At 51.4% G+C, this 16,495-nt stretch overlaps 1 long non-coding RNA gene across 1 annotated transcript in view; it reads right to left on the bottom strand.

The window, feature by feature from the left end:
- Positions 1-15,213, bottom strand: part of LOC136171921 (uncharacterized) — a 68,395-nt gene extending 53,182 nt beyond the window's left edge. The window contains exon 1 of the long non-coding RNA XR_010663940.1: positions 15,109-15,213. This is a non-coding gene — a long non-coding RNA (uncharacterized lncRNA). The remainder of the gene's footprint in view (positions 1-15,108) is intronic.
- Positions 15,214-16,495: the final 1,282 nt, after the last annotated feature.

Raw genomic sequence — 16,495 nt, 5'->3', positions numbered from 1 at the left:
GTTGCCAAGAGTTGGACACAAGCAACTGATCACCACCACCATAGCAGGACATCAGTGGAGGGCCGTCCTTGCCTCTCAGCGTGGTACTGGGAAGCAGGGAATGTCCGCAGGTGTCGGTTCTGAGACAGGCACAACTACATTCTCCATCTCCTTTACTCTTCACCAGCTTTCCAGGTAGTGTACTTTTTACTTTTTAATTGAAATATACATAGGACAACACACATGAATCTCAAGACATTCATGGAGCTCGAGTTCAACGAACTTTGACATGCATATTAACCCATATGGTGGGACTTCCCTGGTAGTCCAGTGGTTAAGAATCTACCTGACAGTGCACAGGACACTGGTTCAATCCCTGGGCCGCAAAGATCCCACATGCCACAGGGCAGCTAAACCTGTACGCCCCAACTACGGAAACCAGGGCTCCCAGAACCCATGCTCTGTCCCAACCGAAGCCACCATAGCGAGAAGCTCTAGCACACACCCAGTGAGTAGCCTCTGCTGGCTGCAACTAGAGCAACGCCGCACGCAGTCATGGAGAGCCAAGGCGGCCCAAAAAATAAAAACCTATGTGACAACCAGGTCAAGACAAAAAGAGTTCCAACATGCCAGAGGTCTCCCTCAAGCCCCCTTTCAGTCCACAACCCCCAAGGATAACCACTATCACAGCCTCTCTCACCATAGATCAGCTCTACTTGTCCTTGAACTCCTTACTAGTGAAATAACATAGACTTATTCTTTACACCTGGCTTCTTTCACTCGACAGCGTGGCAGTATCGTTCACATTGCTGCATCTGTCTGTCCATGGTTTCTTTATGTTGCTGTCCTTCCTTCTGCTGATGGATGCCAGAGTTGACTCCATTTCAGGGCTATTGTAACCAACTCCCAGGGTCACTGCCCTGTGCCTTTTGGGCATGCACATTCACCTCTCTTGGTGACACAGTACCTAGGAGCGCACCCACTGGGTCAGGGGGTGGGTGGACACTTAGCTTTCATAGCTATTTAGGCAGCATGTATGTTTAGGACCACTTTACAGACATAGAAGTCAAGGTTCAGAGAGTTTAAATCACTCACCGAGCTCACACAATCACTAAGTCATGCAGCCTGCTCTGGAATCCAGAGATTCCAGACTCCAAAGTCCTTTTAATCCTGCTTTGTAGAACAGGTGAAGGGGGTGCAAGGGTGGAGAGCGCCAAAAGAGAGGGGAAGCAAAGGGGTAGCTCAGCCAGCCTGCTCTGTAATCAGCTCCTGGGATGTCCCGACTGCCTTGGGAAGGCACAGCTGCAATTCCAGGCAGACACAGAAGAAATGCGACAACTCAGAGGCAAATAGAATGCAGTCCGGTCCCTCACCCTTCCCCAGCCCCACTCACTCCAGCTACACTGCCTTCCTTGCTGTGCCCTGAAAATGCCAGCCAGATTCCTGCCTCACTGGCCATCTGGCCTTCAGCTCCCCCTTTCAGAACTGTTCCTGCCTCAGCCAGCCACATGGCACCTCCCCCACGTCTTTCGGGCCTCTGCTTCATTTCCCAATCCAAAACAGCACCCCATCCCTCACTGACCTCTCACCTTTCACCTCCATCTAACCTAATTTTTTTGTGCACATTTGTATATTGCCTGTCCCCTACCCTAGAATGTGACCTCCAGAGGCCCAAGCCTCACAATCTCATTTGCTGTTCCACTCAGGAGCAGTGTCTGGCACCTGAGAGGCCCTGAGTGAATGAATGAAGGAATGAAAAGCAACCACTTGGAGCAGTTGGTGGCAAAACTGCAGGCCAGGAGGGGCTTGTGTGTCAGACCCAGCTGCCATGCTTACGTTCTGAGATACAGCTCCTGCAGTCCACGACAGCAATCTAGAGCCACTGAGCAGGGTGAGGTGATGCCCACACTGACCACAGGGGCCTCCAGGAACTGCAGGACTCAGCCATCGCAGCTGGCTCTCGATGGAGCCAGAGGGACAAGGGTACCAATGTGTACCTGTGTACCTGCTGGACTGACCCTTCAGGATGGGGAATTTAGGATTCCTGGGTAAGAAGAGGAAGTAATGGCCACAGATCTCCCCAAGTGACTTTTCCCTTAGGGAGTCTGAAAGATTATCTTCAAAACAGATGGGCCTGGGAATGATGTGATGGGTCTAGGAAAATTCCCACCTCCTTCCACCCCTGCCTGGAATACATTCTCCATGCCTCACTGCCACTTGCTGGTCTGGGAAGCCTCTGCTGATTCCTATTACCACCCTGGGCCTCAGTTTCTCCCTCCTGGAAAAGGGGTGGGATTTGTCCGTGATGGACAGTGAAGAAAACAACTCTGGCTCAAACGTCTGCTGGTATGAGTTCTCATACCTCAGGACTGCTGTGTGTTCTCCAGCCAGCTCTTGCCCTCTCTGGGCTTCAGATTCCCACATGTTAAATGAGGTAATGTGGCAGAACGATCTCCAAAGACTGAAACCCTCCCTCGGGTATGACTGAGCTTCTGTTCTTCCCAAAGGAAGGACAAGTTTATCCAGGGATATAGGGAGAGGGAGCCACGGGAAGAGGGTGATGACATCAAATCCAAACTTTGCCAATGCCATAGCTTTGCTCTGATCTAGACATGTTGAAGGTTTCCTCTCTGAACCCCCCTGAATGACTGGGTAGGCTTTGGATAATATGGGTGGGGGAGCTGTGGTTGGCTTCTCTCTCTGCAAACAAGAGTCTGAGTCTCAGAAGGTGGCCAACACCAGACCACATCTACGCACTGTCCCCAAGAGTTTGCCCACACCGCTCACAATTCTACCACATCTCCCCATTACCACCAAGACCAGGAAAAGACTAGCCCAAGTCAGAGAAAGACCCAACTTTCAGATGAAGAAAACTGAGGTTTTTCTAGGGATCCCACAGATCATTCATTCCAGCACATAGGTACGCCCAAGTCTGGCCTTGCCACATGTCAGGGTTACCTCACTGACCCCATACACGAGCCTGTAAAGAACACACCATTTTTCTCCTATTTGACAGATGGAGGAACTACAGCTCAGAGAGGTTAAGTGACTTACGTAAAGTCACACAGCTGTGAGTAGTGGGGCCAGGATTTAAAACTAGGTCTGTCTGACTCCAGATCTGCTCTATACGCTTTCTGCCTGTGGACTGAGGGACAGTGATTTTGTGCTTCGGAAATCCAGAAACCTGAGAGGTGGATTTTGCCAACAAGGGGTGAGTAGGGGAGTCGGGGCCTTTGCACCTGCTGTTTGCTTTATCCAAAAAGCCTTCCCCTAGATAAATGCCTCACTCTTCACTCAGATCTCAGCTCAAAGAGCACTTGCACGGGAAGACATTCTTTCTAGGACCACTGAGCCTCAACAGAACCATTCTTCTCACTCTCTGTAGCCCATTATAGCAACACCTGTCACCACCTGAAGGATTATCTTATCTGATGTGAATATCCATGTATTATTTACTTGTTGTTTGTCTCCTCTGAGAATGTAAGATTTTGTCCCTCTTACTCATCCCTATAACCCCAAAGCCTAACACACACTTGGCACAGAGTAGGAATTCAACTCCTATCAGTTGAGGGAAGGCTCTGAGAGACCAAGTGCCTTTTCCCCTAATAATTGAAAGAAAGTGGAGCAGCTCTTATCTGCTAGGCAGAGAGAAGAGGGTGGAACCGCACACCCTCACGGCCATCCCTAGTTGTTAACCCATTTCACAGATCGGGGAACTGAGGCTCCCTCCAGCTTCAAGGGCCCACAGATGGCACATGGCAAATGAAGCAGTCCGTCGGTGTGGGAATGCACGACCCCATGAGTCCGGCCGCGAGCCCAGTGCTCCCAGAGTGGGGGTTCGCGACCAGAAAGGGAAGGGGTGGCAACACCCGCCCCCACACACAAGTGCTCGCGGCGCACACCCCGGGCTGTGCTGTGCGCCACGGGGCCCTGGCCTCGCTCCGGGGCCGCACCCAGGGCCTGGCCGCCCGAATTCCTCCCCTCCCGCCCCCGCGCCGGCGCCTCCCGCCGCCCCCTGCCGCCCCTGGGGCCCGAGCGCGGCCCCCGCGATCCCCCATCCTTCCCCTTCCCGGGGCCGGCCGGGTGGCGGACGGTGAGGACGGGCCAGCCCCGCCGGGACGCTCGCTCGTGCCCCCCAGGCTCCCCCTGCCTGCCGGCCCCGGGCCCCCAGACTCCGGGCGCCCGCAGGCCCCGCGGGTCAGCGGGAACCGGCAATTTCCCGGCCGCCCGCCCCGCCGCCCGCTCTGTACTTAGGCTGATGACGGGTTCCCGCGGCCCTGGTGGCGGGGCGGGCGGCGGGTTCAGGGCGGGCGAAGCCGGCCCAGCCGGTCCCGTGCTCGGCTCTCAGGCGGCCGCCGGGCCTGTGTCATCCACCAGGAATTTCTGTTTTCCCCTCCGCGGGGCTGGAAGAAAAAACAATAATTAGGTCACTGGGCAGGCGGCAGAGAGGGTGTGGGACAGGCCAGTGGCGCCCTGTTGGGCCGGGAAAGGCTCTGGGAGGAGGACGGGGCGGAGGGGCCCCCGCAGCGCTCCCTGCCCCCTTCCTGCCCTCCCCAGGATGCGGGCGGGTGCAGCAAAGGAATCCCTCACCCCTCAGGGGCCAGTTCATTCCGTGAGCGCGTAGTGGGCACCACTTGTCCGCCAAATTCTGTGCTAGGCGCCGGGGACCTAGCATTAAACAGAAGAGAAGGAAGAACTTGGTAGAAAAGACCCACAAGCCGTCATGCAGAAATGTACAATCATCGCACCCGTGGGGGGGCCGGGGGCGTGGGTTCCAGAATCCCCGCTGTTACCGAAATCCAGAGGTGCTTAAGTGCCTTATATAAGGTAGGATGGTATTTACATGTAACAAACCGGCATCTTCCTGTATTGTTTAGTCACTAAGTCGTGTCTAACTCTTTTGCCACTCCATGGACTGTAGCCAGCCAGGCTCCTCTGTCCATGGGATTTCCCAGGCAAGAATACTGGAGCCGGTTGTCATTTCCTCCTCCATCCTCCTGTATCCTTCAAGTCATCTCCAGATTACTTATAGTACCTAATGCAATGCCAAGTAAATGACATGTAAATAGTTGTAAATATAATGTAAATGCTATGTAAATAGTTGCCCAGCCAGCAGCAAATTCAAGTTTTGCTTTTTAGAACTTTCTGGGTTTTCTTCCCAAATACTTTCCACCCAGGGTTGATTGAATTGCAGATGGAGACGCCACAGATAGGGGGAGGGCTGACTGTATAGTGGGAGGCATGCTGCACAGAACAGAGGAGTTTCAGGGTACTCTGCTTGCCCAGAAATGAAGAGGGGGGTGGGTAGTTAGAGAAGGCTTCCCTGAGGAAGTGGCACTTGCACAGAGGTTTGAAAGAAATGAGGATTGGCCAGGCCAAGTGGAGCTGGTGACAGGAAGGGTAAGGTGGTGGAAGGAACAGCATGTGCAAAGTCTTGGAGGTAAGAGCCAGTGCATGTTATAAGAACTGGGAGTACAGAAGAAGAGGATCAATGAATGTTTAATTCTGAATGTGAAACTAATGAAAGACACATATTTTGGGTCTTGTGAGGCCCGTAAACATAAGCCAGTTATATTATCTGATGCTCAACTGAAGATATAGCCACCTTTTCCTACACTGGAGGAATCCTGTTTCGGGCTTTTCTGAGAAATTCTAGGTCTGGATATTGTACCTATGGACATTTAAGGAATTTTCAAGGGTCATTTGGACTTAGCACATCTCTCACCTTTCACTCTGACCTTAGGACAAGTCCCTGGAAAAGACGGGATGCCAGAGCAACTCTGTCTGGCTGTAGAGTTCACAATATGTGTGATAAGACTAGAGAGGTGGTCAGGATTAGATCATAAAGGGTTTTAGGGGCCATGGTTGGGAGGTTAGATGTTACCTTAAGGGAAGTTGGGAGCAATGGTTTGGGAGGGGACTTCCCTGGTGGACTAGTGGCTAAGACTCTGTGCTCCCAAAGCAGGGGGCCGGAGACCAATCCCTGGTCAGGGAACTAGACCCTACATGCTGCAGCTAAGAGTTCACATGCCCCAACTAAAGATCCCATGTGCTGCAACTAAGACTGGGCACAGCCAGATAAAGAAATAAAAATTAATATTTTTTAAAAACAGGATGGGAGGGAATGATCTGATTTCTGAACACTCATAGCTGATAATATCCACATTTATCTCCTATTAGGTGTACAGGGCTAAGTGTTTCACGCACATCATCTCACTAAGCTTGATGAGAATCTTTTGAGGATGTTTTTTAGCCATTTTGTAGAAGAGGAAGGAGGCCAGGGAAGTCATTTGCCCTGGGTCATCTGCTACTAAGGGGGCAGAACCAGAGTTGAAATGTGCTAGGCCCTGTTCTGGAAGCTGTGAGACAAAAGAGGGAATCTCTGGCCCTACTCTTAAGGAGCTTGTAGTCTGCTGGGGGACATGTGCTTGTGATGGATGAGAGCCATGGCAGAATACAGTTTACTTCTCTCCCCTATGATGACCTAGGGGTAGATTGTCTAGGACTGGAATGGTGATACTGGTCCAGGAGCTTGCCCAGGCACCCAGGTCCCTTCTGCCTTGTTGCTCTGATGTGTTGATGTGTCCAAGTTGGCTCCCCCCAACTTGGGTGGAGGGGGGAGGAGGGAGGGAGCATGTCCTTTCCCCTTAGAGAACATCACTGCTACATCTTCATCTGTATCTATATCTGCAGCTGTATCTGTATTTGAATCCACAGCCACAAATGAATCTATATCTATAGAAACAGATCCACCAGTTACCTAATATCCAAGGCATCAGCTTTCAAGATAGACATTCTAGGGACTTCCCTAGTGATCCAGTGGCTAAGACTCTGCACTCTCAATGGACGGGACCCAGGTTTGATCCCTGATCCCACAAACCACAACTAAGAGAGAATGATCTCCCTTCCTATTGACATCCTACTGGTAGTTTTCTTAACACAACTCTTCCTGCATATAACACTTAGTTCACCTGAACAAAATATTTTTGGTATGGTTTTGATAAAAAGAAATTAGTTTTTTCCAAAAACATTACCTTATAAAATCCTGGAATGTCGTATGCATCTATGGGTGTTATGGGTCAGAAATAGCTGCAAAGATGAACAGGAGAGGGCACAGCCCTCTGCAGTTCTTTCAACCACACCCCACTCCCTCAGAAGAAATGGTGCCCAGATAGGCACTCGGGATGTGGCAAACTGCCCTTGGCCTATGCTTATGGGGACCCATCAGGAGAGTGATGTGGGAGACACGCTAGAGCACTCGTTCTCAAAGTGTGGTCCTCCACCAGCCTTAACAGCACCACTTGAAACTTGTCAGAAATTCACAGTCTCGGCCCCACCCAGGCCTACAGAATCAGAAACTCTGAGAGTAGGGTCCAGCTGTCTGGGTTTTCACAAGCCCTCTAGATGATTCTGATGCAAACTAAAGTTTGAGAACCACTGGCCTAGAGCCCTGCACATGGGACTGAGAGTTGGAAAACCTTGGTTCTAATCCTGGACCTGGCAGTCCCAAGGCTGCGTGACCTTGGGCAAGCCAGTTTCTGTGGGTCAGGAGCCTGGGCCGAGTCTAGCTGGCCCTCTGCCTCCTGGTTCCTCACAGGCTGCAGCCAAGCTGTCAGCCAGGCCTGCAGTCATCTGAGCTCACCTGGGGAATGCGTCTGCGACCAAGCTCACTGAAGGGCTTGTTGGCAGGAGTTGGCACCTCATGGGTAGCTGGACTGCAGACCTCAGTTCCTTGCTGGCCTTGCTGGTCCTGCTGGCTGTTGACTAGAGCCCTGCTGCATCGGCCTCTCTGTTGGGCAGCTCACAACATGGCAACTGGCTTCCCACAGAGAGAGCAGAAGTGTGTCTCAGATGAAAGGCGTGATCCTTTTGTAACCTCATATCAGAAGTGGCATTCCATCACTTTGCTGTCTTTGGTTTGTCAGAAGCCTTCACTGTGGCTAACCCACATGGAAGGAGAGGGGATTATACATGGGCATTAGTGCCAGGAGGCAGGGGTCATCTTAGAAGCCCCTACCACATCTGAGAGTCCCTTGGACCGCAAGGAGATCAAACCAATCAATCCAAGGAAATCAACCCTGAATATTCATTGCAAGGACTGATGCTGAAGCTGAAGCTCCAATACTTTGGCCACCTGATGCGAAGAGCTGACTCACTAGAAAAGACCCTGATGCTGGGAAAGATTGAAGGCAGGAGGAGAAGGGTACGACAGAGGATGAGATGGTTGGATGGCATCACCAGCCTGATGCACATGAGTTTGAGCAAACTCCAGGAGATAGTGAAATGAAGGTGTGCTGCAGTCTATGGGATCTCCAAGAGTCGGACATGACTGAGTGACTGACGACAACAACGCATCTGCAAAGACTTGTTCCAAGCAAGCCCAAGATGGAGGGAACCCCAACCCTGGGAGAAGCCTGAGAAGTGTGCCTGGTGGTGGTGGGGTGGTGTCTTCAGACAGCATCCTGTGCCTGCCGACTGATTTTTATCTTCACTGTGGGGCCCATCTGATGGTGGGGGGTATTTGCAGCCAGCAGGAGCTGCATTCCAGGGCTGGGTACTTAACATTCCAGAGGAGCTCTCAGCTAATTATTGCCTTGCCCAGCCCAGGCCGGGACCACCCGGCTCCCCTGAGCTCCCAGGGCTTGGCCAGAGGACTCTGGTGGTTTTGTTCCTGGGTCACACTGAGAGGCCCAGAGACGGGCCAGACTAAAGCAGGGTTACGCAGCACTGAGTCAGCAGTCACAGGGGGCTGGAGCCCAGGCCCTTTCACCCCCAGCATGCAGGCCAGGGGCAGAGGCAGCAGGGGTCTTGGGGCTGAGCCTCCTCGGGGGCGGGGGAAGGTAAACTAGAGCAGAACGCCCAAATGACTTCTCTGAGCCTCCTCCGTTTCCTCACTATAAAAGGGAATTTTCCCAAGATCTCGTAACATGTGACAAAGACTCTCTCCTTGATCAACCTTCAGACAGGCTCCTCTTTTCAACTAGGCCTTGTCCTTGGGTCTTATCTTTGGCTTGCCTCGCCCAGTTCTAGTGAGAATCCTACTAAATCTGTTTAGTGAGAATCTCCCACCCTCGGTATCTGACCACCTTGCCTGCTTTCGGCATGAGTCCTATTAAAGTTGGTTTTAGTAAGAATGGCCCCTACCCTTGAAGTCTCCTCTTAGCCATTTCCATCCACTGACCCCTCATCCACTTGTTGGCTCTAAGCCTCGCTGTCTATGCTGTATCTAGAGTTGAGTGTGATTGCTCCCGGCTACTGTGACGTCTTAACATCTATCGCAGTAGTCCTGAATAAAGCCTTCCTTCCTTATTGTTTTAACTGTTCTAACAAATGGTAGAATAACTTTCTTTTAACTATGTGCTTGCATGCTAAGTCATTTCAGTCATATCCGACTCTTAGCAACCCCATGGACTGTAGCCCACCAGGCTCCTCTGTCCATGGAATTCTCCAGGCAAGGATACTGGAGTGGGTAGCCATTTTCTTCTCCAGGGGATCTTCTAGACCCAGAGATGGAACCAGCGTCTCCTGCATTGCACGTGGATTCTCTACCACTGAGCCACCAAGGAAGCCCATTCCTTTAACAATGCATCCTGTGATATCCAAGTTCTGATCCCTTCCCTGTGCAAAAGGGTCCCAGGAGGCATGACATTCTCATTGCTCCTCAGGTGATGAAAGGGGAGCGTGGGCTTGGGGTGGGCAGTCCTTTGCCCAACACAGGAACAAGCAAAGGGCTTGGGCAGCAGGTGGCCTAGGGCCCGAGAAAGGTCAGTGGGGACAGAATCCTCTAAACGCCCTCCCCTCCTCCTCCTGCTCTCCTACTTGGGCCCACTCAGCCCTGAGGCCTTTGGAGCAAACACTGAGGGCCTTGGTGAGTAAGATGGCAAGAGGGAGGCCTCTGATAAGGGGTAAGGGGATCCCTGGCACAGAGGCAGGCACTGGGTGGGCCCTGAAGGCTGAGTAGGACTCTGCATGTGAAAATTGGAGGCAGGGCATTTCTGTGGAAGTGGGTGGCATGAGATGCTGCAGGGCCCAGAGGCTGAGACTCCAGTATGTGAGAGATGCCTGTGGCGCTGAGGATTCTGGCGGGCTACTGCCCCTCTCTTCTGCCATGCGTCTCACGGTCAGGGTTCTTTAGCAAGAGCTACAGACGCCTCCTCCACCCAGGGGCAACGCTTACCTGCTTCTCCTCTTTTTCCTCGACACCCGACTCCTAGGATTTCCTCGGTCTCCATCAGAGAAAGCGTACTCTATCATAACTCTAAATCATGTACTTTGTTACACCCAGGATCACATATGCAAGGCACAAACTCAAGAATTCTCACTCCCTCCCCGTCTTCCCTGCTTCCCCTCTTCCTGAGGCAATCTTTGGTACTACAAGGATGCATGCTTTTATTCTTACATGAATAAGAAGTAGCTCACTGCATTCACTTCCTGTTACATCTGGGATTATTCCACACCAAGCCAAGTCATTCTTCTGATACCTGCATAAGTATTCTATTATTTGAACATACCAATGTGTATTTTTAACTAGTCTCCAAGAGGGCTTCCCTGGTCATCCAGTGATTAAGACTACATGCTACCAATGCAGAGGGCCCAGGTTTGGTCCTTGACCAGGGAACTAGATCCCACAAGCTGCAATTAAGAGTTCACATGTCACAACAAAGATCAAAGATCCCATATGCCGCAACTAAAAAATATCCTGCATGCCACAACTAAAGATCCCATATACTCTAAGACCCCATGCAGCCAAAAAAAAAAAAATATATATATATATATATATATATGTCTCCAAATAGCAGCAGATTTGTAGATTCAAACTGGCACCTAACCCTTGGGCAATAAACACACGCAGATGGTCTACTATGCCTCAGGATATGTTACAGACACGGGTGATTGCAACCTGTTCCCCGTGAATTGGAGCTCCCAGGCTCATGGAGGCGACCAACCGACCTTAGAATCACAGAGTGGGATAGCAGCCCAAGAGCCATTCCAGGAAAGCATGCTTCTTCCTTGGGCTGGAGAGAGGTACACCTTTGAGCACATATGTGAGCATTCTTTAAAGGATAAGTTGGATTTTACTGACAGGAAAGGGAAGGATGGCTTTCCAAGCCAAAAGAACTATGCAAGCAAATTGGAGAAGGAAGATAATAAGTGTGTGTCTATAATAAGGAGGGTCCAGGGCAAGTGGGCAGAGGTGTAATGAGGCTGTTAGGAGCGTGAGTCTCCAGAAGCCTTGAATCTCAGGGAGATAGATGGCTGTTTCCTGACTCCTGTTGTTCTCCCAGAGTCTCCCCTATGGGGAGGGGGAGAAAGGGGCTCAGGGGAGGGGGTGGAAGGGCAAGGGGCATCTCAGGGAAACAGGGCAGAGGCAACCCTAGGCAAGATGGAGTAGTGGCTTGTCAGGACTGAGATCCACCCTGTGCCGAGCATTGTATTTAATTCAGTTTTGCTACACGGACTTTATCTCTGAACCATTGGAGAGTTAGTTGCAGACAGCATGGTATATTCATCATGGTATTCTTCCCCTAAGTATTTCAGCAAATATCCCTTTAGAATAAGGATATTTCCCTGTAACATCCTTATACAATGATGACACTCAGGAAATTTAACATTGTTATACTATCATCTAATGTCCTCTCTATATGCAAATTCATTCAACTGTCTCAATAATGCCCTTCATAGCTTCCCCATCCTACTCACAATCCAATCAAGGATCACCTTTCTCATCCCCTTTAATCTAGAATAGTTTTCCAGACTTTTTCTTTCTTCCCTTGTTTCATCCTATTGGCATGTTTTGAAAATCCAGTTCAGGTGCCTTGCTGCATGTCATGCAATTTGATGTGCCTGACGTTTCCTCAAGACTGGATCCAGGAACCTCGGGGCTGTGTGCTTCTCAGGGGGGGTTGCCCCATTACTGGTGGTATTCAGTTTTATCACTGCTGGGGTCCACCAGGTTTTTCCATTGTAATAAGTCAGGCACTTAATGTTCACTTCCACTTCATCATGTAGATGAATAGCCTAAAGCTCAAGATGTCAAGTGACCTGCCTCACTCTCTCCCTCTCTCTCTCACATACACACACACAGCTAAAAATGAGCAAGGGCTAGGATGTGAGCCCTATTCGACTGTTAAACACAGCACTATGCTGCCTCTCCACAAGTAATACATAATGATGATAGAAAAATTAGAAGCACAGAAAAGCTAAAAGTCGAAAGAAGAAACCCACTGGATTCTGTTACCTGGAGATCACGTTTGTTAATTTTGTGGGTGTTTCTCTTTCTAGATTTGCCCTCATGTGAATACACACATATCAGTACGGACTTATTTTCCCCAAAAGGAAATCATCTTGTTGTCCAAGCTGCTGTTTTCACTCAATACCATACAACCTGAGTATGGAAGGCATGTGGCCATGTTTATCGTCTGCTCTGCCTGTCACTACCCGCCTCAAGCCTGCTCCAGAAGTTACAGAAACCCAACATGGCTTGAAGGACCTGGAGAGGGAGAGGACTCGGGGGACCGGGCTTGCCCCAAGGGTGGGTCTCGGGATGCTTGGCGACAAGGATCCTAAGAGGACAGCGGGCAGAGCGTCAGGAACAGACACCAGCCTAGCAGCTCCATGCACTGGGCAGCCCGGCTGTCTTCCCTCAGCTGGGTCTCCTGCAGTTACTCAAGGTCACAGCACAACCCTGTTTATGCTCCCGGCACCTCCTGGATGTCATGAGGGCAAAACTCAGGCCAAGCTGTCACCTGGTGAGGTGGGCGGGGCCCGGCACACAGGGGTTAGAGACCCGGGCTCTGGTCTCGGCTCTGTTACTGACCTCAGAGTGACTGAACAAGTCACATTCCTCTGCTTTCCTCATTCATTCACTCCACAAACTGTTCTGCATGCCTGGCCAGGAGCAGGCTGGGTGCTGGGGACTCAAGGTGACTAAAATCCAGGGGGGAAGAGCTGAGCTGGAGTCGAGAGGTTCAGGTGTGAGGGCCTGAGGCTTCTACAGCTCAAGGGCTGTTTGAAGAACAAGAATACCAAATTAGGAATATAGTATTGGTTACAGAGGGCTTTCCTGATGGCTCTGTGGTAAAGAATCTGCCTGCAATGCAGGAGACACAGGAGGCGTGGGTTCGATCCCTGGGTGGGGAGGATCCCCTGGAGGAGGAAGTGGCTCCAGTATTCCACTCCAGTATTCTTGCTTGGGAAATCACACGGACAGAGGAGCCTGGCGGGCTATAGTCCATGGTGTCGCAAAAGAGTCGGACATGACTGAGTGACCTGAGCGTTGGTTACAGAGTCTTGGAAGGGCTGCTATGAGTGAGGGGCTCTGAGGCTGAAACTGCTTTAGCTCTGGGGTAAATTCAACTTCGGCAAAGGGACTCCAGACAGAGGAAAGCCCAGAGGCCACAGGCAGCAGCTCCTCCACCACTGCCCTTGAGGCCCACTCTCCTCCACTCTATCTGGGCAAACATGGAAAACAGTCGTGGGCTGGACCATGAGCCTTTTCTGCTCTGGACTTAAGTGAGGATGCCTTTCATTTTACTTAGAATTCTTATATCTAGGGACTTCCCTGGTGGTCCAGTGATTGTTCATTTGGAAGGATATCCATTACCTATGGATAGATAGATATAGATAGATGGATATAAAACACATCGCATGATCTCACTTAACTTTGGAAACTATTTATACATAGAATTCAAATGAGCAAATTTTCAAGATTTTTTAAGGGTGGGGACAGCTGGTCTCTGTCTCTCTCCGCCTATCTGCACCCAGCCAGGCCCATGCCTGCGAGTGCTCCCTGAGTCTCTTGAAGGAGCTGCCAGATGCTGCTATTTCTTCCAGAATTTTGTGGGTTCCCATGGCCCAGGCAGTGCTGGGTCTTCTCTCTGTGTCTCCAAGGACAAGTGCTGCCCCCTTCCCCACCTGGGGTGAGGGCAGGGGCCGAGCTTATCCCAGGCGTCAGCTTTGTCCTGCATGAGTCTTCAGCAGGAGAATCCAGCCAAGGGTTCTGAGTTGGGGCCATGGCAAAATGAGTGTCAGGGAGGACAGAAGAAAGAAGATTAGAGCCACCTGAAAAGATCTCCTAGACGGGGTGACTTAGGTCCGGGGGAGGACCATCTGCCCGAGGCTGGTCAGTCAGTGACTCAGAGGTGGGGCTCAAAGCCGTGGCAGGGCATGATGGCAGCATCCTCATCCAGCCTAGACTGGGGGCTCGGCCAGGCCCTGGCTGAGTTCCCCAAGGAGGCCACCTCTAGCCTAGTACTGGAAACTTAAAGCCCAACAAACCTGGCTCTTTTACAAGATGTACAAACCTACTTAGTGGAACAGAGAATCACAGGCTCTTTACGAGGCTCAACAGAACCTCCAGGCCAGTGACTTTTGAATGCAACCCCTTCCAGCAGGGAAGGTAAGTGCACAGGAAGACTCCTACTCAGCCTCTAGAATCAGCCAGCCCATATTCATTCCTGTCAGCTGTGACCCTGGACACATTGCTGAGCCTCTCTGGGCCTCAATTTTCTCATCTGCTAAATGGAAATAATAACATTACCTACCATATAAAGTCATCATAAGGATACAATGAAACAACGCAGCTGGCTCAGTAAGTGGCAGTCATAGAAAAATAGGTCTTATTGTGCTTTTCTTCATATCAGTTGGGATTATTTAGTAGCAGCACAAACTTGCCTAAACTAGCTATAGCTAGCAAGGACTTCCCTGGTGGATCCAGTGGTTAGAATCCACCTGCCAATGGAGAGGACATGGGTTCAATCCCTAGTCTGGGAAGATTCCACATACTACAGGGCAACTAAGCCCGTGAGCCGCAATTACTGAGCCCATAGGCTTTAGAACCCATGCTCCGCAACAAGAGAGGCCACCACAATGAGAAGCCCGTGCGCAGCAACTAGAGAAAGACCCACACGCAGCAACAAAGGCCCAGGGCAGCCAAAATTAAAATAAACATTAAAAAGATAATACTAGCTACAACAAGAAAAGGAAGATATTGGAGGAGGGGCATGGAAGGTACAGAAAGGTGCCTAGGGTACCTTCTGGAATCCTCGACCAGGACCCAGCTGGTCTCAGGAAAGGGTGCTGTCAGGGCTAAAAGCCCTGCAACGCCCAGCAGGGCTCCCCTCCTCTTACCTTGCTGCTCTCCTCTGTCTCTTCATCCTCCTTGCGGCCCCTGGCTCCGTCCACCAGTCTAATCAGTAGTAGAAAGCACGGCGGTCAACAGCTCCTGGCCTCTAGCCAGCCTCAGCTGAAGTCTTTTGGTTCTGATCCCAAATTCTCTGCACAAACCAGCGATTGGCTCAGCATGGGTCAGGTGATCCCACCTGGGGAGAATCAATATGGCCAATCCGGTAGGAAACCTGTGGCCGATGATGATGGGGACCAGCTCCCACAAGGAGACAACACTGGATAAAGAAAACAACAGTCGTCTCTTGCCTGTTCTGGGTTCCCGCCCCCCTGGTCAGACCCAGGACTCTCAGCCCACCTCCATCACAGAAGCAAAGCAGATGGGTACTGCTCTCCACGCTGGGCTGATTTTATTGGTTTGTAAAAAAATAAAAATAAAAGACTCCCTACCCCCTAATACATTACAGAGCAGACACTGATGATGGGGAATCCAGATCACAAAGTCTCCAATCTTCAGTCCTGCCTTTCAGGGCTAGTGCTTTGAGTAGGGGGTGTATAAAAACACTTCCTTAGAGCTGATTAGGCACACGCTCCCCAGGATGAAGGAGGCTGCATGCCACCCCCTGAGCCACTGTCGATACAGGTTGCCTACCTAGTCCCTGTGGGCGTGTGAGTGGTGAGTCCTCGCTGGGTGAGTATTCCTCTAGCACTGGGGTGTTCTAGCCACCAGGTCCCCTCGGCCTGAGTCTCCAGGCTCATGGAATATGGCCTGGTAGTGGGGCCTGGGCTGCAGCTCACGTTTACATTCCAAACTTTGACCCAAGGCTTTCTGGAGCCAGAGGCTATGAAAGGCTGGGAGGTGGGGGCACGGGTGCAGAGGTGGTCCAAGGCGGGTGCCTGAGACGCTAAGGCGCCAACTGGGTCCTGGAGACCAGGGAATCCTGCTTTGTTGAAAGCCTGTGCCTGTGGGAGGTCCTTCGTTCAGAAATCTCCATGGTAACAGGCACTGTGCCCAGCGCCTGAGCCCTCACACAGGTTCTTCCCATCCGTCACCTGGAAGCCTCAGCATGCCCTTGAGAAGCAGCCAGCCAGCCACTTTACAGATGGGGAAACGGAGGCTTCCAGTCACCCAGCCTGTCCAAGGCGGACCTGGAGTTCCACACCAAGGCCTGTGCCAGATGCATCTCCCACTCTTTGCCCCCAGGCCCAGAGGGGGCTCAGGGTGAGGGCCGTGCTTCCCTTTGACCACGCCCAGATCCCCTCCTCTGTGGCGTCCAGTCTTCTTCCAGAGCACATACCCCATGGCCCCAGTCCACCCGACCAGCACTTCTGTGAGACATGACCTGGGGGTCCACAGATTCTCCTCCCCCAAGCATCCAGCCCATCAGGCCTC

The sequence above is a fragment of the Muntiacus reevesi genome, chromosome 7 (assembly GCF_963930625.1).
Source record: "Muntiacus reevesi chromosome 7, mMunRee1.1, whole genome shotgun sequence".
Classification (NCBI taxonomy): domain Eukaryota; kingdom Metazoa; phylum Chordata; class Mammalia; order Artiodactyla; family Cervidae; genus Muntiacus; species Muntiacus reevesi.
This window is presented reverse-complemented; position numbering and strand designations above follow the sequence as displayed.